The sequence below is a fragment of the Tursiops truncatus genome, chromosome 6 (assembly GCF_011762595.2).
Source record: "Tursiops truncatus isolate mTurTru1 chromosome 6, mTurTru1.mat.Y, whole genome shotgun sequence".
NCBI lineage: Eukaryota > Metazoa > Chordata > Mammalia > Artiodactyla > Delphinidae > Tursiops > Tursiops truncatus.
Window position 1 is genome coordinate 103,833,206 of NC_047039.1, and position 24,825 is coordinate 103,858,030.

At 50.1% G+C, this 24,825-nt stretch overlaps 1 long non-coding RNA gene across 1 annotated transcript; it reads right to left on the reverse strand.

The window, feature by feature from the left end:
• Nucleotides 1-9,828: 9,828 nt before the first annotated feature.
• On the reverse strand, nucleotides 9,829-21,814 carry LOC109552426 (uncharacterized). The gene is made up of 6 exons (XR_002179224.3): nucleotides 20,499-21,814; nucleotides 19,736-19,834; nucleotides 17,804-17,927; nucleotides 13,102-13,167; nucleotides 12,278-12,427; nucleotides 9,829-12,181 (listed from the first exon to the last, which is right to left on the reverse strand). It is a non-coding gene; the product is annotated as an uncharacterized lncRNA (long non-coding RNA).
• Nucleotides 21,815-24,825: the final 3,011 nt, after the last annotated feature.

Sequence of the window (24,825 nt, forward strand, 5' to 3'; positions counted from 1 at the left end):
GCCACCTAGTCTCTGGTACTTTGTTATGGCAGCCCTGGCGCTCTAATACACAGGGTCTTTAGTGGCTAGCTTCTTTCAGGCAGCATCATGTTTTCAAGGTTCATCCATGTTGTAGCATGTATCAGTACTTTATTCTTTTGAAAACCAAATCATATTCTATTGTATGGATTTTATTGTATGGATATATACCACATTTTATTTATCCATTCATCCATCGATGTAATTTGGGTCTTATTTGCTATTATGAAAAATGCTGCTATGAACATTCATGTACAAGTTTTTATGTGGACGTATGTTTTCATTTCTCTTGGGTATAGACCTATATTTCTCTTTTCCAGCTGCAGAACCTGAGCCCCCATGAGACGACTTGCCCAAGGTTACCAGCTAGAGCATGGAAGAACTGTCCCTCCAACTTAGAACTGTTTGATTTCAAACTCAAAGGTCTTTCAACTCTATTAGGCTATACACACTCACATTCATGCAAACTCGTTCACACTTACACACGTCACACCCACATGACAGATAGTTCTTTGAGCCTGTTGTTTTGCCCAGGGTGCAGAAGTTCAACAAAAGCAATCAAACAGAAGTGGTGCGATACTGAGGCAGGTACTGAGACTTCCAAAGGATAAATAAGTCAGGACATTGATTTGAATATCACTGAGGGAAAGACCAAAAACATTTAAAGGGGTATAAAGAGGTTAGTGAAGAGCAAATGGCTCGAATGTGGTCTCCCGTAGGGCGCACACAACTTCTATCGATTGCGACCAAATGTAATTTACCAGAAGAATAGTATGCAAGTCAAAGACGTTTATGTGAAGAGAGCCGCATTTGAAATCTGTACGGGGCTCTGCTCTCACCATCCAGTTACTCAGTGAGGGCGGGAACAGCTTACATAAGCAAACTGGCCTCCGATGGGGCGAGCGCAGGAAGATTTGATTTCACCGTTTCTGTGAGCGAACAGGATCAGAAGCTATTCTGAGCGGCCTCAAAGGAAAAGCGCCAGAAATCATAAATAAAGAAGAAGTCAAGCGTGTCCAGTGGCCATATCAAATGTGACATTCCTCCAGAATGTTTGAACGTGGTATCTTTCAAGCCGCTGATTCTTTAAAAAAAAAAATAGAAAATACCTTATTTCCCAGTGACAATAGCATTCACTACAGTTAAAACCTAACAGAAGGCAAAGTGATTTGGGGCATAAAGAAAAAAGTAGCATCTGGAGGAGTGCAAGATTCAGCCTTTCATTTAACAAATATTTATTTTTGACACTCTCTCTGCCTGTCATTCTGTCCCCACTGTTCTCGAGTTCCTCACCCTGCTTTATTGTTTTCTTACTTTCTCATTGCTCCCCGAGCACACATTATACGTTTACCTGTGACGGTTCATTTTATGAGTCAGCATGACTGGGCCACAGAGTGCCCAGACATTTGGTCAAACATTGTTCTGGGGGTGTCTGTAAGAGTGTTTTCGGATGAGATGAACATTTGAATCAATGGACTGAGTAAAGCAGGTTGTTCTCCCTAATGTGGGTGGCCCTTATCCAGTCAATAAAGAGCCGAGTAGAAGAAAAAGACCAAGGAAGTGGGAACTTTGCCTTCTTGATTGTTTGAGCTGGGACATTGCTTTTTTTCTGCCCTCAGACTGGAACTTATACGATGGACGTTCCTGAATTTCAGGACTCTGGACTCAGACTGGAATTATATCACGGGCTTTCCTGGGTCTCCTGCTTGACAAATGCAGATTTGGGGAGTTCTAAGCCTCCATAAATTGCATGAGCCAATTCCTTATACTAGATCTCTTGATATAGATAGAGATATAAATACAGATGATAGAGACAGAGATAGAGGTGTAGATATAGGCATATATATATATAGGTACATATCCCATTGGTTCTGTTTCTCTGGGGAAACCTACTATATTGCCCATCTCCCCTACTGGAGTGTAAGCTACCTCACCTCACTTCAGGTGATGGCTCCAGCCTCCTAATTCATCCCTCCCGTTCTCCTTTTGCCTCCTCCCCGGTCCATTTTCCACCAATTGGGTGTGTCATTCTCCTGCTTAAAGATATCAGGGCTTCCTCTGGGGTAGAGAGGGCCATAGAGTGAGAGCCGGCCAGGCTCCCTGTTCTGGAGACCTGACTTTAGGCAGCCACAGATGGAGACATCTGACCCGCTCTTTGACTTTTCTCCAGGTGGCCTCATGTCTCAGGGATGCTCATCCCCACGATTTCAGCGTCACTCCCTTGGGTGAGTGATCCCTTACCCATCCGGGAGCACCTGTCAGCCAAACTGGGCCTCTCTCCCTCTTTCCTCCTCACCTCCCTCCAAGAAGGTAGGATTCACCTGGGTCCAGCTCAGGCTCATCAATAGGTCAGCCCTGTCCCCAAAACCTGGTAATGAAATGGGATCAAACGTGTACTCAGCTCACTTGCTGGCGCACTGGAAGTGCTCAAAGATGGCTAGCACTTATTTAATAACACTTTTATTGAGATTATAATTCACACACCACAAAATTCACCCCTTTAAAGTGTGCAATTCAGTGATATATTGAGTTGTGCAACAATTACCATTACCTGTTTTGCAGAACATTTTTATCACCCCAAAAGAAGCCCTGTAGGCATTAGCAGTCCCCTCTCCTTTCTGCCGTCTCTCCAGTCCCTGGTAACCATGAATCTGCTTTCTGTCTCTACGGATTTGCCTATTCTGGACATTTCATATTAAAAAAAATCATACAGGGCTTCCCTGGTGGCGCAGTGGTTGAGAATCTGCCTGCCAATGCAGGGGACACGGGTTCGAGCCCTGGTCTGGGAAGATCCCACGTGCCGCGGAGCAACTAGGCCCGTGAGCCACAATTACTGAGCCTGCACGTCTGGAGCCTGTGCTCCGCAACAAGAGAGGCCGCGATAGTGAGAGGCCCGCGCACCGCGATGAAGAGTGGCCCCCACTTGCCACAACTAGAGAAAGCCCTCGCACAGAAACGAAGACCCAACACAGCCATAAATAAATAAATAAATAAATAAATAAATAAATAAATAATCATACAACATAGGGTCTTTTGTGTCTGTGTTCTTTAATTTAGCAACATGTTTTCAAGGTTCATCCATGTTGTAGCATGTCTCAGTAATTCATTCCTTTCTATTGCCAATAATACTCTATTGCATTGGATATATACATATATTGTATTGGATATGGACATATCACATTCTGTTTCCATCCATTCCTCATTTGATGGACATTGGGTTGTTTCTGCTTTTGGCTGTTATGAAAAATGCTTCTGTGAACACTCATGTACAAGCTTTTGTGTGTACAAATGTGTGGATGTGGGCATATAATAGTAGTGGAATTGCTGGGTCATATGGTAACTGTATATTTTACTAGCTGAGGAAATGCCAAACTGTTTTCAAAAGTGGTTTTAGTTGGGAATTCCCTGGTTGCCCAGTGGTTAGGACTCTGAGCTTTCACTGCCGAGGGCTCGGGTTCAATCCCCAGTTGGGAACTAAGATCCCATAAGCCACGCAGTGTGGCCAAAAAAAAAAGTGATTGCAGTATTTTACATTCCCACCAGCAATGTAGGAGGGCTCTAATTTCTCCACATCCTCACCAACACTTGTTATTGTCTGTCTTTTTGTTTTAGCCATCCTAGTAGAGGTAGCACGTAATATTCATTGTGGTGTCTGGGGTAAATGTTGGGTACTCAGGAGTCCACCCAGCCTCCCTGTCGCCCATCCTTCACCATATTGCCCCATCTCAGCCAACTCCGCTTCCACCTAGCATCCCTCATCCTTCTCCTGGCTCCAACCCTCACCTTCTTATGCACTGAGACACCCTTGTCTCCGTGCCCTTGGTGGCGGTCCCACTCCAAACTAGACAAACATCTAGAACCAAGTATGGCCAACTGCCTGAGGAATATGGCTGTTGTCTGAGCCTCAGGTGTTAGGAGCCAATGTTCTTGGCTACAGAGTCCAGCCCACATTAAGCCCAAGTATCCTGTCCCTTTAGATACTGCAAGGGGAGGAGGAGTTAGCCCTGATTAAGGTCAGTTCAAGAAACAGTTAATGATGCATGGTGATAGTGGTAATACTGGTTAACATTTATTTGTTCAGTGCTCCCCATGGGCCTGGCATGGTGCTCAGCACTGACACATATGCTATTTATTAATCTTTACAACAATCTTATGAAGGAATATAGTTATCATTTCCATCTCACCAATGAGGAAATTCTGTTGAGAGGACAAATCACTTGCTCAAGGACACACACATGCAAACACTGTGATATAAACGCTGATCATCTGAGGCAGAATCTAAATGCTTACTTGGTATACAGCGCCTTCTCATGCTTCAGAGATGAATTAGGTGCAGTCCTGCTCTCCATTTCCAGGTACCAAAATCTGTATTAGTTTCCTATTGGTGCTGTAACAAATTAACGCAAACTTAGTTACACACAAACTTAAAACAGCACAAACTAATTATCTTATGGTTCTGGAGGTCAGAGTCTCCAGAGGGTCTTACAAGGCTAAAATGAAGAATGTGAGCTGGGCAGGGCTGCATTCTTTCTGGAGGCTCGGTGAGAGAATCCATTTTCTCATCTCCAGTCTCTGCAGGCTGCCTGTGTTCCTTTGCTCGTGGCCCCTTCCTCCGTCTTCAAAGCCAGAAATGGCTTCTTTCTGTCTTTGGTTTTCCAATAATTTTTCTAGGATTCTTAAGGCTCTGCAACCATATGGACTTTTTTTTTTATTTAGCTCCCCTGAGGACCAGAAAGGGCCAAAGCTACCAAAAGGGGATCTAGGTTCTCAACCCTTATTAAAAATGTGGAAGTGTCTTGACACATGCTACAACATGGGTGAACCTTGAAAACATTATGCTGAATGAAAGGCCACATGATGTATGATTCCATTTATATGAAATCTCCAGAGTAGGCAAATCTATAGAGACAGAAAGTAGATTCCTGACTGCCAAGGTTTGGAGGAGTTGAGGGTAAATGGTGAATGACTGCTAGTAGGTACAGGGTTTCTTCATGGAGTGAGGAAAGTATTCTGAAATTAGTGCACAACTTTGAATATACCACTGGACTAGACACTTTAAAAGGATGAGTTTTATGGTACTGTAATAGGGAAGAACAAATCTGACTCCATATTGGATGTTTCTTTTACTTTAATTTTTGTATTCTATTGCTTTTGCTACAAGTTAATCACCAAAGGGATGTTGCCTATAAGCTTAAATTATACATAATGCCCATCTCTGGGAACCCTGCCACCCATGTAATGAGCATTAAGATAAAATACCTTTGTTTAGCTCATAGGAAACCCCCTTACCAGGCCCACATGTGAATGGCTGCAGGAAGGAAGAAATCAACATATCCCCTTCGTAGTCTGACTGGAACCAGGACTTTACCTCTTCCCCTTTTAGAAGCCTGAATTCTAACTCAGAGAAGATGATTCTTTGGGACACTGGTCCAGCATCTTCTCGGTCTGCTGGCTTTCCAAATAAAGTCGCTATTCCCTGCCCCAACAACTAGTCCCTAGATTTATCGGCCTGTCGTGCAACCAGCAGTATGAACTTGGACTTGGTAAACTGTATGTGAATTATATCTCAATAAGGCTGTTATGTTTTAAAATGTGATAAGTGTAAAAGGTGTTTTGAGACACAGAAGAAGTCTCTTAGTCAAGTCTGGGCTTTGGGAAAGGCTGTCCAGATGATGCTATGGTCATGGCTGAAAGATGAGTTAAATGTCAAATGAAGGAAGATGGAAAGGGTATTCCAGGCAGAGGGAACAGCGTGAATAAAGATACGGAGGTATGAATAAGCATGGCATCCCCAGAGCTCCCCTCCTGGGCCCGGTCTGCCTGGGTCCAGGGCTTGATAGATGATTGTTAGACAGATGAACGGACAGATGGATGAACTGATGGGTGGATGGATGGGTGAATAGATGGTGGATGGATGGATGGCGGGTGTCTGGATGCAGTGGCAACATAGGCACACATAACCTCATTATCTTATCTTATCCAACACTTATCTCAGTCTTTATGGAGCACACCCTTGATGTTTGGGTCAGGAACTTAGGGAACGTCAAAGATGAAAGACACAGCATGCCCCCTGGGGAGTTTGCAGTCCCAAGTGCAGAGCAAAGGGTCAGTTGTGGAGCCACAGTACCCTTGCTGCTAGGGTACTTCCCAGGGGAGGAACCAACCGTGCTGCTAGGGTACTTCCCAGGGGGGGAACCAATGGTTACATTTAGGGGACGGACAGAGAAGGAGGAACTGGAGGAGAAGGTGGAATTAGAGAGATAGGCAGGAACCACTCTGAGGTAGCCTCACCCCTTAGCTCTGCAGGCAGAAAGAAGCCATGAAATAGGACACCTTCAAGGTGGCCTGCTGTCTGGGGAGGGCCCTGGCCTGGGACTTGGGACACCTGGGTGCTTGTTCCTTTTCTGCATTTGAATCCCTGTGTAACTCTGCTCTAGACACTAACCCTCTCTGGACTCGACTTCCTTGTCTGTATGATGAGCTTGAAAGTTTCAAAGGCCCTTCAGGGAAACTGAGTTGGTGGAGTCTTGAGACTCAGCAAAATAGGGGCAGAAACATCATTTCAAATTCGTGCCAGGCAGTGCGGTACAGAGGAAAGAGGAAGAGCGCATAATTCCAGGACTCACACCATCCTGGACCCTCATGCAGACACACCCCTTCCTATACCCAATGTCTTGGGCAAGTGCCTTAACTTCCCAAGTCTAATTTCCCTCACCGCACAACAAGGTTATTAACGCTTATCTCACAGAGTTGTCGTGAGGATTTAGGTAAACTAAAGACTGTATGTAGGGCACTCAACCTATGTCAGTTTTTGAAAACGTTAATTCCCATCCCCTGATTTTGTTTCTCTCTGTTTAGTGCACATATTTTAGGTCTTAATCTGCACCATGTTCCCTTTTCCTCTGAGAAGCCCTAGTACCAGGGTTGAACCCCAGCAGTCATATGAATATTACATAACCCTGTTCCCTTGGTCATAGCTGATTGGACCAAGGGGGTCACCTAACCAAAACTGGGCCAATCAGATTGAATTTGGAATTGGGGCAAGAGACACCAGTCAGACTCTGCTGGATGCTTGAGCCAGCAAGTGACACGTTTGAGAGTCAAGTTTGCTTGAGGAAACGAAGGAAGGGAGGGAGAAAGGGAGAGAATGAGGGAGAATGGGAGGAAGGAAGGAAGGTAGGAAGGAAGGAATGGAAGATTCGTTAATACCTTGATTTAATTTGATCAGCTACTAATTTGATCAGCTACCAGGCTTTGGGTACCTCTCCTGAGACTTATCCCTGAACTGTCCAGGCTGAAGGCCTGACTGATGTCACCACATCACAGAGGGTCTTTCCTACGGTCTGCCCCTGACAGGGACCCCTGTGAGGAAGAGAGGGTTCAGGGGCAGACAAGAGGAAGGACCCTGCCGAGATGTGCTGACATTGGCCAGGAATGGCCTCCTCCCGCTAGGCCAGAGATTAACCAGGGTGTGTGTGGCTGCCTTAAGGACTAGCGATGACTCAGGTGGTACCTGTTGAGGGTTCCTGGTGAGGATGCCCAGGACAGCAAGGAAGACCGGAATCGCAGCCTCCTGACTCCATTTTGTGCAGACGGGGCCAGGAACACCCTTGAGGGTCCAGTGCGGTTCTGGTGCCAGGCCATGGGTTGCCGCCAGCCAAAGCTGGTCTGTTCTAGGGCCCCTGCGCTGGCTCCTCCTCTCAGCCGTCCTGTTCCCTGCCCCGCCCCACTGAAGTCTCTCTCCTACCTCCATCCCACCTCCTGGCTGCCACCACCACTTCTTATTCATTCTCGGCTTCTGTTCTCTGCTTTCTTTCTGTGTCTCTTGGCTTCTTGCCTTGCAAAAACAGAGCTCTGCCTCTCTCCATAGGCTCCCTCCCAAGCCCCGAGAGAGGCATGTTGGCTCATTTGGTCACTGTTACCCGTGCTGGGTACCGGGCTCCCAGGCCACTGGCTGTCTTTGTGTCGGGTACACACCTCAATCCAGTATGCAAGGGTAGGTCACCCAGGTAGCTTTATTCCAGAAGGGGCTGTGGGCCTGGCAGCTCCCAGAGCACGATACATCTTTCTCCAATATACATGGGGAAGGAGCAAATGAGAGTGCGGAGGTGAACGTGCATTGAAAAGTATAACGGGCCTGCTGGCACAATATATGTATTATTTACAACATTAACAAGGCCATCATGTCACTACTCATGGATGTTTTCCTTCCCTAGAACTTGCTGGCTAAGGGCAGTGGTTTTCAGTGGCCCTGGTCTTTGATTTCCAAACCCCTCTCCAGGGAAGTTGCTGGGACACCCAGCCTCCCTCCACCTCCTCCCCTTAGTGCTGCTTCACCAAGAACCTTCCTTACCTGCTTCTCTGCTGCCGCTCTGGTTGCTCAGGGCTCTCCGGAGGAGGCTCGCAGATCCCCACACTGCCTAAGTGCTCCCAGGTGCTTTCACTTTAGTGCTCCTGCCACTGGGAACTCGGAATATTCCCATCAGCTGGGGAAACAGCTTCCTCTTCTTTTGAGCCCTGCCCACAGGGAGTTGGTCGGGGAGGCTATGGCTGTTCACAACCTTCTAGCTCATATATTCTAGCCCTTTGGAGAGAAGGCCTCGTCCTCTGTCAAGATCCCAAATTCCAGAGGAAGGACCGTGACTGGTTCAGCTGGGGTCAGAGGTCCATACCTGCACAATCAGCTACAGCGTGTCAGAACCATCTCCAAAGACAGGGAATGGGGAAGAGCAGAGGGGGTCATCCAGGGCCAAGCCTTCACACCAAGGAACCCGGCACACGTCACCATGCTGCCCTGTGCCACCAGGTCTCTGATCTCTCCCCGGCGCTTGAGCCAGTGACCCAAGCTGGCATCAGTCACCTGGATCCTCTGTTTCCTCCTGGAGCGTCCTGCCCACCTCGGGCCTTGGAGACAGACTTTCTTCTCCCCTTTTTCGTTTGAGGGCTATTCTTTACACTCCAGGGCAGGACTCTCAGGCCCCAATTCCCTTCACGTGTTATGGAATCCGAGGGGTGAGGGGCAGGAAGGGCGGCCAGTTTATCAGACAGTTGGCCCTGACATCCCAGGGCTCCCAGGCTGCTATGCGGCTTAGGCCCCCTTCTCCTACCTCCAGTATATTCTTTTTTCTTCTTTTTTGGTAATAGCTATCCTGAGATATAATTCACATACAATACAATTCACCTGTTTAAAGTATACAATTCAATGTTTTGTTGCATAATTTGTATTCAAAATTATGAAACCATCACTACAGTCAATTTGCAGCATCTCCCTCCGAATCCCCATTAGCATTCCCTTTATTCACTCCGATTCCTTCCCCCACAGCTATAGACAATCCCTAATCTACATTCTGTCTCTCTCTTTTTTTTTTTTTTCCAGTTTTTTTTTGGCTGCATTGGGTCTTCGTTGCAGTGCTCGGGCTTCTCTCTAGTTGCGGTGAGCGGGCTTCTCTCTAGTTGTGGCGTGAGGGTTTTCTCTCTCTAGTTGTGGTGCACGGGCTCCAGGGCACATGGGCTCTGTAGTTTGTGGCACATGGGCTCTCTAGTTGAGGCGCACGAGCTCAGTAGCTGAGTCACGCGGGCTTAGTTGCCCCTGCAGCATGTGGGATCTTAGTTCCCCGACCAGGGATTGAACCCACGTCCCCTGCATTGGAAGGCGGATTCTTTTTTTTTATTTTATTTTTTTTATTTTTATTTTTTTTTTTGAAGGCGGATTCTTTACCACTGGACCACCAGGGAAGTCCCTACATTCTGTCTCTATGTATTTGCCTATGCCTAATATTTCAGATAAATGGAATAATACAATATACGGTCTTTTGTGGCTGGCTTCTTTCACTTAAGATTTTCAAGGTTCATCCATTGTAGCAGATATCAGTACTTGATTTCTTCTTATGGTGGAATAATATCCCATTGTATGGACAAACCGCATTTTATTTACCCATTCATCAGCTGGTAGACATTTGGGTTGTTTCTACTTTTTGGCAGTTATGAATAATGCTGCTGTGAAGATTCAGGGACAAGTTTTTGTGTGGACACATTTTCATTTCTCTTGGGTATACAGCTAGGAGTGGAATGACTAGGTCATACAGTAGCTCTACGTTCAACTTTCTGACGACCTGCCAGACTGTTTTCCAAAGCAGATGTGTCATTCTGCATCCCCACCAGCAGTGTATGAGGGATCCAAGTTTCCACATCCTCACCAACGCTTGCCATTATTTGTCTTCTTGATGCAGCCTTGAGAAGTTCTTACTGTCTATCCTTGAAGGCCTCGTTCTGAGGCCACCTCTTCCACGATCCCCTGCTTACTCCCTGGCTTCTTGCCTTGGAACTCCCCCACCTCCTTATGATTCCATGTAATGGGGCCTTTATAAAACTCCAATGATGCCATGGAAGAGCCTCACGCTGGGGCCACAGTCAGAACCAGTTCCCCTCTGGCATGTGGTATGATTGGAACAGAGATTAGAGAAAGCCCAAGCAAACCAGCTCTCCAGAAGCTGCTGTCACAGGTGAAAGCTTCCATTAGAGCTGTTCCTCTGGGACTGGGGGCTGGGCCTGAGCTTACTCAGGGCTGGATTGGTTTGTAACACAGAAATTCACTCAGCACCACGTTAGAGACTTTTGGGGGGGGGGTGGTATCTGGCACTCATTCCCCATTGTTCCAACAACAGCACTTTGATTTTTTTTTGAAGAAAATCCATTCTTCACCGTCTCTTAGTCTACTTGGTTTAGGTGGGCCTGGACCCATCCAGAGGCAATGGCCCCTGTTTGGCCAATCACAATGAATGGTTCAGGGTGGTCACATGACGCAATCTGGGCCAGTGATAATCAGCCCTGGGACCTTTTCTAGATGAGCAAATGAGTCAGCAGAAACATTGGTCTGCAGAGGAAAAAAAAAGAAGGGGATTTGCAGAGAAAAAGCAGAAATGGGAGACTGTGTGGGCTCAGGGAAAGAGATCCATAGAGAGACACGGAGTCGGAGGCAGCCTTTCATTCCTGTGGTTTCTGGTTATGCTTTCTGCAGTGGATTCTATGACATTCCCCCCCCCTTTTTTAGAAATTTATTTATTTTATTTTATTTATTTTATTTTTGGCTGCGTTGGGTCTTTGTTGCTGCATGCGGGCTTTTCTCTGGTTGTGGCGAGCAGGGGCTACTCTTCATTACGGTGCGCGGGCTTCTAATTGTGGTGGCTTCTTTTGTTGGGAGCACGGGCTCTAGGCGTGTGGGCTTCAGTAGTTGTGGCACATGGGCTCGGTAGTTGTGGCTCGCGGACTCTAAAGCGCAGGCTCAGTAGTTATGGCACACAGGCTTCGTTGCTCAGCGGCATGTGGGATCTTCCTGGACCAGGGCTCAAACCCATGTCTCCTGCACTGGCAGGCGGATTCTTAACCACTGCGCCACCAGGGAAGCTCCCCCCACCATTTTATAATACACCCTATTTTTAGTTGAATTTTTTTTTAAAATAAATTTATTTATTTTTGGCTGCATTGGATCTTAGTTGCTGTGCGTGGGCTTTCTCTAGTTGCGGTGATTGGGGCTACGCTCTGCTGCGGTGCACAGGCTTCTCATTGTGGTGGCTTCTCTTGTTGCAGAGCACAGGCTCTAGGCACGTGGGCTTCAGTAGTTGTGTCACGCGTGCTCAGTAGTTGTGGCTCTCGGGCTCTAGAGCACAGGCTCAGTAGTTGTGGTGCACGGGCTTAGTTGCTCCGTGGCATGTGGGATCTTCCTGGACCAGGGCTCAAACCCATGTCCCCTACATTGGCAGGTGGATTCTTAACCACTGCACCACCAGGGAAGCCCCTAGTTGAAATTCTTGATTAGTCAAGATTTATTCAATTTTACACAACAGAAGCTCAAATCAAATTAGTTTAAACAAGAAAAAGGGGATTTCCGGGCTCACAAAATTAGAAAACTCAAGGGATAAATCCAGGTATGGTGAAATTTAGGACCTCAAATTCTCAAATGATACACCAAGAAGCTGTCTCTCCTACCTTGTTAGGTAGGTTTTCCAATGAGGTAGACAAAATGGCCCCAGCAACTCCAGGCTGTGTAGAGAACCCTGAAAGACAGCAGCTCTTTCCTAGTAGTTCAGCAAGGTTGGAGACAGATTCCCATTAGGCCCTGGATCTGCCACTGCTGTCCCTGCTGTTTACTTTCAGCTTAATGGGGCTGGGGGAGGGGAGGAGGAGAGAAAGAGGAAGAAAGGGCATAGCGTTTGTTTAGTATATACCAAAGTGTGGGGGGGTCACTGTTCAGCTCATTTACCTGTGATGGAGTCCATTCACAGCTGACTGACTGGAGGAGGACCTATCCTGTTCAAAGAACGCTCCTTCCTGTGCCTGAGACTTCCTGGGCTTGAATATGCAAAGATGGGCTGGGTTTGGGACAGGGCCTGAGGAGGTTGAATTGTTCTGCCTAGGAGAGTAGAAGAATTTGGAGGGGTAAATAATAATAATAATAATAATAGCAGCTGACATTATTAACACTCTTCTAAGGGCTTCCCGTGGATGGCTTTATGAAATCCTCACCACTAAGCCTATTCAGCTTTTATTATCCTCATTAACAGATGAAATTGAGGTTCAAAGAGGTTAGGTAACTCCCATCTTATCACACAGCTGATAAGACGCAAAGCCAGGCTCACAGAGCCAGGCCATCTGGGAACAGAACTCTTGTGTTTAACTACTGGACTATTTTGACTCTCAAGGAAGAGAGATGTGAAAAGGAAGATGAAGAAAAGAGCCAGGACTGTTGTACAACACAGGGAATACAGCCAGTATTTTATAGTAACTATAAATGAAGTATAACCTTTAAAAATTGTGAATCACTATATTGTACACCTGTAACTTATATAATATTGTACATCAACTATACTTCGATTAAAAAAAAAAACAAAACGACAAGAGCCAGGACGAGACTGGGGAACTGGGTGAGGTAAAGGGGCCCATGAAAGCTTCTCAGGGGTAGGTTGACCAAAGAACTTTTAAGAACAGGACTGTCCAATGTCCATTTGAAGTTGTTTTTATCGTAGCACTTGAAACCATCCCTCTGACTTCCCTGAATCTCCCTCTGCCGGCCTTACACACAAATACCTTCTGTGGTGGGTTTCTGGTGGAAATAGCGGGAGGCGACGGCCACATTCCACATCTCAGTCAGAGCTGTGTGGAAACAAAACAGCAGACCTGGGTCAGAGGCCCAATCCAGACACTAAACGAATTTAGCAGAAGTCGCCACTCTGATGCAGAGGGGAGTGTAACAAAATGTAAATCATTCCAGAACGTTCCAAAGCATTGGGGATATCTTTGCATTTCCACAGGGTATGGAATATAGATTCGAGCTGATTTTTTTTTTTTTTTTTTTGGCTGCACCGCGTGTGGGATCCTAGTTCCCTGACCAGGGATGAAACCCATGTCCCCTACATTGGAAGTGCAGAGTCTTAACCACGGGACCACCAGGGAAGTCCCAGATTTGAACTGATATTTTTGAAATCATAAGGGATGGGAGGCTCCAGCTGACAAATGGGTTCCATACAGATGGCAAACTGAGGCTTAGAGAGGCCCCAAACCCTGAGAATATCAGCTCCCCCTTTGCATCCCTGAGCCTCCAGCCTTGGAGACTCCAGTTTACGTCTGGCATGGGGTGGGCCAATGATGTATGTGAGAAAGGGACCAGGGAGATGATTGGAGTCCTTGGGTCTGTGTGTCTGACCCAGAGCATAAGCCCTCTTGTCGGAACTGACACAGAGAGGAGCTTCTAAGGGGGAGCGGGCTGGCTTTGCTGCCTTAGGTGGGAAGGGTCCCAGGGCCTGGCATGTGGCTATACCTGTAGACAGGCCTCAAATGGCTCCTGCTATAAGGAGAGGAGAGAGAGGGCCAGGGAGCCAGGCTGAACCTGGCCGGGGACTCAGGAGAGAGATTCAGACCTGCCTGGTAAACTCTGATGAGAAGACACTCTGGAACACTGGGCCCCCCCGGGGGAGGGCACCGCTGGCCGGGGCAGGGGCTGTCTCAGAGGCAGCCCTCAGCAGCAGCCAGAGCCCGAGGACAGCGATGCAGGAAGCAGGGAGGTAAACTTGTCCCGCTGCCCACCTGGGCAGACTCAAGGCCATTAGGTTTCCCAGAGCAGCTGAGAGACGCATCCTGTCAGCTGCCAGAGGGGCCCGGAGGACGGCCAGGATCTGGCCGCTGCAGGGCTCTTAGGCGAGTTCCTGCAGCTCTTCCTCCCTCTTCTAAATGTTATGTTGGCTTCTCCGAGGCTCCCTTCTCCTCGCTGCCTCTTCCCGTCCTCTGCTTTCCCTCCAAGGCTGCAGCATCCCCTCTACCTGATGATGCCCAGGTGTCCACCTCCGGAGATTCCCCGACCTCGTGTCCACCCCCTCCCCCGGATTGCCACACACCCCTCACACCAGAGGCCCCGATCCACACTCCTCTCTGCAGCTCTAGGCGTTGGGAGCAGCACTCCTTGCTTCAGCCCCTTCCTTTCCTTACCCCCCACCCCGCCAGGAGAGAGCTAGACCTCGGGGTCAGGTCCCCCGACGGAGCCACGTTTTCAGTGGGTGGGCGCTGGGGGAATCCAATCCCACACTTGGCCGTGCCCCCCACTTGGCTGAAGCGTTCCTCTTCCTGTGCCTTAGCATCTGTGCTCTCCCTCTGCTGCCTTCCCATCCCTGCTGCAGAGGTGGTTGGCTAAGCGTGGCCTAAGCTCGCTGCTGCAGGCTCCTTCCTCTCTGGAAGGTCATTTGCATGACCTTGCTGCTTCAGGCCTGTCCCACTTCGGGCTTGGCCTTGGAGGGAGAGGCCTCTTGGGCCTTAAACTGACCTGGGTGAGGGTGCTTGGCACTGGGTTGAGGGCAGAAGCCCAACCAATAACACAGTGACCCCGCGTTTCCTGTGATACAGCTGCCCCAGGCCGTGTGCCAACGGGTGAGTGGAGGAGAGTCAGGTGTCCTTCCTGGGTCCCTCTGTCTGATACATTCAGTAACGCCTCATTCCATCCTGATTTCTAACAGTCTTTCCCCTTCAAATCTGATGCCCTTTTTGTGTTCCCCTCGTAAACGGTTTATTAAGGACTTTTAGGTCATTGGGTTACAGCTATGGCACAGTTTTATTTTTCTAATAATGGCTGCCAGCTGGACTCTGTGAACCCCTCCACCAGTGGGGAGCTATGCACCTTTGACAGTATTTTGATCCAGTTTCTAACATTCAGACACTTTTGGTTATAAAAGCAAGCTCATTCTGGTTAAGATCGGGTTGTTTTAAAACTTTTGGCTATGGCTTCCCTGGTGGCGCAGTAGTTGAGAGTCTGCCTGCTGATGCAGGGGACGCGGGTTCGTGCCCCGGTCCAGGAGGATCCCACATGCCGCAGAGCGGCTGGGCCCGTGAGCCATGGCCGCTGAGCCTGCGCGTCCGGAGCCTGTGCTCTGCGACGGGAGAGGCCACAACAGTGAGAGGCCCGCGTACCGCAAAAAAAAAAAAAAAAAAAACAACTTTGGGCTCAGATTTTATTCTAAACTTGCTTCTTCCTCCACAAGGTAAGGTAAGCTGGTAGCTCCGGGGGCTTGAGGTGTGAGTGTGTGTGCATGTGAATGTGTGGTCTGTCACACACACACACACACACACACTCACACACCCTTCCTCTGGGCTCACCCCCAGAGCTGGGGTTAGGGGAGAAGAAGGAGGGAAATGGCTGTCCCTCCAGTGGCACCTGGCCAGGCTGCGGTTCCCCTTTTGTGAGTCGTGTCTGTGGTGGAATTAGTTCAATGCCTGCAGGTCTGCTGGTAGTAGGTGGAGGCCCTCAGGGTCCCACTGACCAGGGACTTAATTCCCAGCCCCTCCCCCAGGCACTGGTGGTCCCTCCCCAGACAAACTACACCTTCCAGGGACCCCTCAGCCACCTCCCTCCAGTGCCAAGACTCCAGCCCCAAGCTGAGAAGGTTCCCTCCGGCCCCTTCAACCTCCACTCCTGTGCTCTGCTCAACCTCTCTGCCTCCCAGGAGCCAGAACCCAGAGGACTTGACCCTGGCATTGTGCCACCACAGCCCCCTCTGGTGGCCCTGGGGCAGGTGGCAGCCGATGGCTAAGCAGACGTCCAACAGGGGAATGACGCGTCAAGGTCCCCTCTCGCAGTCACCCCCAGACCTTACAGGCAGTACCCTTGGGCTCCCATTTCTCCACGCTCTGATGCTCTCCACAGCAAACCCACCACATCTGTTGGCCTGTCTCCCACGGGAGGCTCAGAACCTCAGGGCGATCTCCGGGACGCAGATTCCTATCAGGACGTCCTGCTGTGCTGTTATACCTGCCTGGCTGACAGCATCTGCCCACGCTGGGCTGGGACCCCAGAGGCCCAGGAGTCATCCTAACCACCCTCCTCTTCTTTTTGCTGCTCCATGACAAACGCTCCTCAGCCATCAGACCCACTTCTCTGCTCCCCATTCAATCGGGGCCCCACCCATTCTCACCTGGACAGGCCCCTCAGTGCTTCCCCTGCCCCAGTTCCTTCCATCAGTGGCAGTGGCCTTAAAACTCTTAAAATGCTAGTCTAGCTATATGCCTCTCCCTAACATCCTCTGATGGTTCCTAATACCTAGAGAATATTCTAGGCCTCTCTCAATTTGAAGTCCAGCCTCAGCTCCAGCTAAATCCACACGCGTACCCACTGCTTAGCCCCTGGTGGCTTCATCTCGTGCACAGCTTGACGACTGGTAGTGACCGGCCCCCGGAGCTGTGTCGAGGGCTGCGAGGAGAGTGCTGTGGTCAATTAGTGATGCCTGCCATGGGCCCAGGGTTGGCAGAGCTGCAGGGTTTCTGCCACCCTGTTCTAGTTGTTCCAAACTGTGCACCTTTTCCCACCTGCAGTCCACCCTGGACTCTCCGCAGCGCACATACTGCGTTATTGCCACCGTAAACTCGCCCGTTGTCCCCACCCTTGCACACGCCATTACCCCTGGCGAGACTCCCCTCTACCTGTCCTCCATCTGTCAAGTCGCCCCTCACTTTTCCTTCTTTCTATTTAACTGGGGTGACCTTGCATCTTGGTTTGCCCAGGTCTGTGCTGTGGCCCCATCGTAATTATTAGCAGAATCCCTTTACTCTCATGCATGTCCCAGGCTGCACTATGAATCGAGTATGCTCACCCTGACTCTAGCACATATGATGTTAAAGGCGCCTGTGTCATTTTTAGGTCTGTCTTGCCAGTGCCCAGAGAGGGGTCTTGGACTGGAGCGGAAGTGAACTGGCAGGAAGAAAGAGAGAAAGCACACTGCAGGGTGAGAGATGGAGAGAGCCGGTGTCGATTGGCGTTGGAGTGGGGGCCCTGGGACCCCAGAGAACCAGTCAGTACCTGCCTCAGAGGAAGCCGAGTCTTCCCATCAGCCCCACAACTCAGGTTCTTGGGGGGAGAGGCAGAGATAGAGACACCACGGTGGGAGACTATAAGAAGCTGGCCCAGGGAAAGTAAGAGATCTAAAAATACAGCCGGCAGACAGAGAGGAAGTGGGTGCAGCGCGGGACGGCACAGCTATTGTTCTGCACTGCCTGTTGCCCTGAGGGTGTCCTGGCGGGGGCACTGGTGCCCCAGGGTCTTCACTCTGGTAGTGCTCCCAGCTCGGAAGGTCCTTCCTTCCCTGGACTCTTTCCCTATCCAACTCCCCTTCTGGAAGTTCTCAGCTCCAAGGACACTTCTAGAAAGCCTTCTCTGACCCATCGCCCCTTCCCCCTACCTGGATAGATTGGTTCTGATCTCTCCTCCATGGCTCTGTCCTTAGATCGTTACTTATGTGATCGTCCGACTAACCTTGACCAAAGCCCCTCGTACAACGTTGGTCAGACGGCTTGAAGTCAGGCACCTGGGCTCCAATTCCAGCTGTGTGGCCTTGGGCTGCATCGCTCTGTGCCTCATCTGTAAAATCTTTCCTCGCCTGTAGAATGGAGACAGTTCCAGCAGCCACCTTGCTGGGTGGTCATGACGGTAGTGTGCTTTGAAGCACGTCGCAAGTCTAGAACCTTCCCGGACACATTGTAAGTCCCCTTGTTATTAGCATTCAGTACTACAATTACTTGAGGGCAGGGCTAAATTGATCTTCTTGCCTCACCCTGTAGCCCCTAGTAAAGTGCCTGGCTTGTTCAGCAAGCGAACGCGTTTTTGTTTATGTCCCACCTGGTTCCAAAAAAGACTTAAGGCCACACGATGACGCATGTTATTGAGAGTTTTGCAAATTTTAAAACAAGCTTAAGATGTTACTTATTTCTCTTCGCCAGCCCTGCTGTCTCCTCACGGATGACCATACCTCCCAATCATAGTCTGCGATAGACCAGCAGGCGCCCACTGGCACTGGGGCCTCCCTCCCTCCCAGAGCATCTGTTGCTGGTTACAAGAAAAGTCTGTGTCCCGTGGAACTGAACTGAAATGTGCCTCAGGTCACTTCCTGCCCCTGGTCCCAGTTCTGTCCTTTAGGCCTTGGCCTGAGAATACCTGCAAGAGATTTGAGGACAGAGAAGCTTGCAAATCCTGGACAGAGGTGCGTGCTGGGGAGTGGAGCAAGGGCCTGGGGAGGTGCCCTGGGCTGGCTGGCCATCCCTGCCCGGGCCTCTGAGGGCAAGTGGGGGGTGTGAGGACAACAGAGCTGTGTTTTAGTTAAACCGTCGCTCTTGCTAGAGTCCCAGGGAGCCTGAATAATTGACAGTGTGGTCAGCAGCTGACCGCTACTTCCAAGCATGGTGGAAATCAATCAGGTCGACATTTACTGCCCCAGCCCCGGGAGGCCTGGGGGTCAGAGGTGAGAAACTGACCCGTCCTGAGTCTTAACCAGGCAATGTGGATGGAGTCAGACAGACCCGTCTGTGCGCTCAGTCCTGCCCTTCTGCCAGCCTGTTTCCTTCTCTTCTGGGGGACCAGGCATCTGCTCCTCACTGGCAGGTAGAGCGGGAGAGTGCCCGTAATCAGAATGCGGATACAAAGAGCTGGTGGGAGGGGGAGGGCGAAGAGTCTGGTCTGGGAGGGGTTTGAGTCTGAGGTGCCCGCCACACAGCCGGGCACAGAAGGTCCAGTCACTGGGTAATTGGGTCTGGAGCTGATGGGAGGTGGAACTTCAGGAGTCCCCACCTCTAAGTGGTTCCCAAAGCCACAGGAGTGGATGAGAGTGTCCAGGGTGAGTGGAGAGCAAGGCGACTGGGAGGCCACTGACATTTAAGGAACAGCGGTGGACCCAGGGAGAGGAGACCCCAGGGGGACAGAGAAGGAGCTGCCGGGGAGGAGCAGAGTGGGGCAAGGTCGGAACGTGGAAAGCTGCTCGGAGGTCAGGGAAGATCAAGACTGAGAGGGGTCTGTCTTCCGGATCTAGGGGGCTTATGAGGTCCCCCTGTGAGGGTAGCTGTAGGAGAGTTGTTGGGGGCGGGCCCGATTTTCCTGATATAAACAGGGCCACAGGGGGAGCTTAAGGGTGCCCAGGCACTCACGTGGGTGATACCCGGAGGGAGCTCTGGCATCATTAGGACCACTTAGGATTTAGACCTAGATCAGCCCCTACTTGTAGAAGTCCTAATTTCTTGTCTGATACTTAATCCTTTTCCAACCTAGTCTGTGTTGTCTTCTCTAGCCTCTTCCCCCCAACAATCGTCATCCAGAAAACTCCTATTCGCCCTTCAAATCCCGCTTCAAATATCACCTCCCACCCCAGACAGTTCCTGACATCTGCCCACATAGAGTTAATTCCTCTCCCCTCTGTACCTTGGACATCCTTTCTTCTTTTGCACGTGTTCATTTGTTCATTCATTCATTGATAGGTGTTGACTGTACATCTACTATGTGCCAGGCTCTGTGAGGACCCTGGGGATTCAGTGGAAACAAGACAAAGAGTGACATACTCCATTTCCAACTAGCCAAGGCAAAACGGGGGCAACTCAAGGAGGCAATGAATAACCAGATTGCCAGGGGGGCAGGGTCACAGCTGGACCAGGGGCTAGGGTGCTGCCAGCCCCCTCCCCTCCCCTTCTCTTCTCTTCTCTTTTCTTTCTTTTTCTTCTCTCCTCTGTCTCTCTGTCTCTGTCTATCTCTCTTCAGCTTCCCTTCCTACTCAAATTGGCTTCCCCTACTTTGTGGAAAACAGAACTGCTCTTAGCTCCCGAATCCCCACCAGGGAGGGAATAACTATTTCCCCCAGTTCCGGTTTTAAAAAGACAACTGCAGAGAAGGAGCTGGTTGGCCAGGTTTGGGTCAGGAGCCCACCCCTCCTTAACCAATCAGCCAAAGCTAGAGAGTGAGGTCATGTGACAGTGTGGCAACTCCTGCTGGGCCCACCAAGCTCTTTAGGGTGGGGAGAGCAGCTGGCCCCCCCAAAAAAGTAGGGATCTTTTTCCAGTAGGAACTATGCAGGGAGGATGGGTTGGTCCTCAAACCAGTAGGGGTCTCATAAGGCAAAGGAGTCCCATGTTGTGGAGGAAGGAATCCTGGTACCAGCAGTTTGGGGTCAACAGCCCAGAGAGATCCTCACCTTCTTGGGGCCCTGGACCCCGCTGGCATCAAGTGAAGACTGTAGGCCTCTTCTCAGAATAATGGTTTTAGATGCATAAAATAAAATACATGGGATTACAAAGAACACCAATTATGCTGGTTCTGTCCACAGCCCTCTTGAGGACCTTAACTGCGGAAGGAGTGTAAAAAGACATTAGAAATTTGCTCTGAAATCTCCTGGAGGGAAGAGATGGGAACCTTGGCCTTTCCCTTGAGGGTGGAAGCTGTTAGACCTGCCTGGGGCCTGGGATGGCCCTGGAGGAAGCTGCCAGCAAAGGAGATCCTTGCAGGGAGTGGGTCGGTGACCAGATGCAGCGCTGAGGCTACAGCAGGCAGAGTTCTTTGCAGCTGTCAGTGGAGACTGATTCTGGTTAACCTAAAGGAGGTGTTTGGGAAAGTGTCAGGTGGCATGTGCAACTGATGGGGGTGGGGCGGGGGGTGCGGGACTGGACAAACAGGCTTGACGGGAACGCAGAGTGAAGGCCCAGCCAAGGTGCCACGCTGAAGGCCATGCCAGCCAGCTGGTCACCATGGCTCCTGCTGGCACCTGGAGACAGTGCCATTCTGCCGCAGTGGCCTTTAAAGTTCTGCCGGACGCTGGGCCTCTGTGTCACTCGAACGATTCAAAGTCCCGGGAGGGTGTGTCAGTTCGCCACACTTTAGGCCATATTCTAGCTGCTGGGGGTGCAGAGTACGTGCCCCGGTCAGCGTCTGTGGTGGTGGTGGGGTTCTTTCACCATCTTGGGACAAGGGTTGCTGACACCATTTGGAATGAGTTAGCAAGGAACCCGGGAGTCTTAGACTTATCATGGGGTGGGGTCTCTCTAGAGAGAAGTCATGGGCTTCCAGTGATCAATAGACCGGGCTCAAGAAGATGAGCCCTTACTCGGAACCTCACACTGGGGGTCACCTGTGTCTCCACGTCAGCCGTCTCTGCCCAGGCAGCTTGCAGCCCAGGGCCCGGCACCGAGACCCGGCCAGCTGCTCACCCGTCCGTCTCCTCTTCCTGCCGGGCGCACAGCTAGGCTATACTTCCCAACCTTCCTTGCAGTTAGGTATCGAATGTGACCTTGGGTCGGCTGATGGAACATGGACAGAAATGGCCTGAGACACTTCCAGGCCCAACATAAAAGTCTCCGTAAAGACAGGAGTAAAGACACAGACCTACTAGAGAACGGACTTGAGGATATGGGGAGGGGGAAGGGTGAGCTGTGACAAAGCGAGAGAGTGGCATGGACATATATACACTACCAAACGTAAGGTAGATAGCTAGTGGGAAGCAGCCGCATGGCACAGGGAGATCAGCTCTGTGCTTTGTGACCGCCTGGAGGGGTGGGGTAGGGAGGGTGGGAGGGAGGGAAAAAAAAAATGTCTCCGTAAAAACCCATAAAACCCTGCAAGCCTCCGAATTCTTCCCCCATCCAGCCAAAAGCAGGTGGTTCTGAGGCTCTAGGGGAGGGTGTAGCCACAAGAAGGAGGGAGCCTGGGTCCCTGAATCACCACATGGAAGGCCCATCCACCCACCATCCACCACAATACCTGCCATGTGAGCCAGAAAGACAGCTCCACTGTACCACAGAGACTGGGGGCCTGGCTAGAGCAGCAGCTCCACTGTACCACAGAGACTGGGGGCCTGGCTAGAGCAGCAGCTGGGGATCACTGATACCCTCTGAACATGGCTGCTGAACCAAGCTGCTCCGTGATCCTGGACAAAGCACTGCCCTGCCCTGGGCCTCAGATCCCTTGGCTACCAACAAGGACCTACTGTATAGCACAGGGGACTCCACTCAATATTCTGTAATAGCCTATATGGGAAAAGAATCTGAAAAAGGATGAATACATGTATATGTATAACTGAAGCACTATGCTGTACACCTGAAACTAACACAACATTGTAAATCAGCTATACTACAATTAAAAAAAAAGTCACACACACACACACACACACACACAAAGATTCCTTGACTATATGAGAGCCTGGACCAGGTAGCCTCTAGGGACCCTCCCTTCTGGGGCAAGGGAGAATTTTAGCCACACACTTGCGCGCGCGCACACACACACACACACACACACACACACACACTCCTTGCACTGGGGGCTGTGTCTGTAAGGATAGGCCCCGGAATGGCTTCTCGATACTATTTCTCTAAAGCACCCAAACGAGGACAGCATTCCGGAACCTCATTTCTACCAGATATCAGTATAACAAAAACACATGCTGTAGACCAATAAAATGCGATGACCAACTCCAGGGATAAAATGTGTTTGTTTATATGTATTTTTGTACCTTCCTGGATCATAAAAGGAATTACATTCTCATCAGATGGTGTCCATGCACAGACAGCATTGCAGGGAGAGAGGAAGTGGCAGCTTTTGTTCTTATAACCTCGTGATCCTGTGGGGACTAAATGGCCATCCTTGTTGGCTGTTTTCTCTGACTCCTCCAGGGCTGGTGGGAGGAGGGGTGCGGCAGGAAGGGAAGAAGAGCAGATGCTGTCGAAGATGATTTCTTCCCAGGCTCTGGCTATGGCCCTTCTCCCTTTTCTCACGGAGAGAGCGGTACCAGTGAGGCTGCGGTCTTGGGCTGGCACGTAGTCACAAAGGTCCTTGGATGGCAACAATGGCTCACACTTATCGGCCACGCACTGTTCTCTGTGCTTTGCATATAGTAGGAACTCATTTAAACCTCATGATATATTACTTTTGCCGGGGGCGGGGCATTTTACAGATAGGGAAACTGAGGCACAGAGAGGTTGTGAACTTGTCCGAGGTCACACAGCCAGTGAGTAAACAAGTTGATATTCTCACCTAGCCAGCTCTGGCTCCAGAGCTGCCTCTCTAGGTTGGGAGAAAGGTTCTGATCCTTATCATAAAAGCCACCAGAAGCAGAGGAAAGGAGTAGTAAAGTCAACACAGATTCTCTGCTGGGGGCAATTTTGCCCCCAGGGGACATTTGGCAATGTCTGGAGACATTTTTGATTGTCACAAGTGGGAAGGATGGACTGCTGACATCTAGAGGGTAGAGACCAGGGCTGCTAAACATCCTACAATGCCCCGGACAGCCCCAGCACCCAACAAAGAATTTTCCAGCCCCAAATGTCAACAGCACCTAAGTTGAGAAACCCTGCTCTGAGGTCAGGCAGGCCTGAGACCTGTGCCACTTCCTAGCTGTGTGGCCCTGGGAAACCGGCTCACGCTCTCTGAGCCTCAGTGTCTTTAGGAGAATGTTGGGTAGTGTATTTAATGAGACAAAGCCTGACACATAGGAAGTGCTGGTTGCCTCCACCTTCTTCTTCTTCCCTGCACCTCCGCATCCTCACCCGTCCCAGGCCCTGTCACATTTCTTGACCAAGAAACAGAACCAGGCCCTTCCCAGTGAGCCTGGGAGAGTTAGGAGTTTATACTCCCCCGCTTGCTCCTGGATGTGCCGACGTCTTCAGCTCCTCTAATTACTTATTTAAAGGCTATCGATTCCTTGGCCGCCGCTGGGAGGCCTCACGGAATTGCCTGTCTCGCAAAGAGCAGGTGCACCCTGGCCTAGCGACTGGGGCTGTAGCCTGACATAACCAGGCAGGGGGTTATTTGTGCCGGGGATGCTCATGAAATATTCATGTACTGATTTAAATACCGAGGATGTCAAAGCTGGAAAGAGCCAGAGAGATCATATCAGCAAAGCTCGCCCTCATCCGGAAGGGGATGCAGCTGGGTGTGGTGGGAAGGGAGGCCAGCACATGAGCATTCAAGACAGATACCAAGGCCTCTGGGCTCACTGTGTGACCTTGGGCAGGTCACTTGCCCATTCTGGGCCTTTGATTCCTCAACCGTAATGAGAAAAAGGGGGTTGTGAGGCTGAAATGAAACGGATATAGAAGAATAAACGTAGCACATCGTAGGCCTGCAAAATTTAACTGCATTTAAAGTCAGCAAGCCTCTGAGCTTTCCTGGCACAGTGGTTAAGAATCCACCTGCCAAAAAAATAAAAAAAAATAAAAAAAAAAAATAAAAAAAAAAAGAATCCACCTGCCAATTCAAGGGACACGGGTTCGAGCCCTGGTCCGGGAAGATCCCACGTGCCGCAGAGCAACTAAGCCTGTGCACCACAACTACTGAGCCTGCACTCTAGAGCCCGAGAGCCACAACTACTAAGCCCATGTGCCACAACTACTGAAGCCCGCGTGCCTAGAGCCCATGCTCCGCAACAAGAGAAGCCACCGCAATGAGAAGCCTGCGCACTGCAATGAAGAGTAGCCCCCGCTCACCGCAACTAGAGAAAGCCCATGCACAGCAACGAAGACCCAACGCAGCCA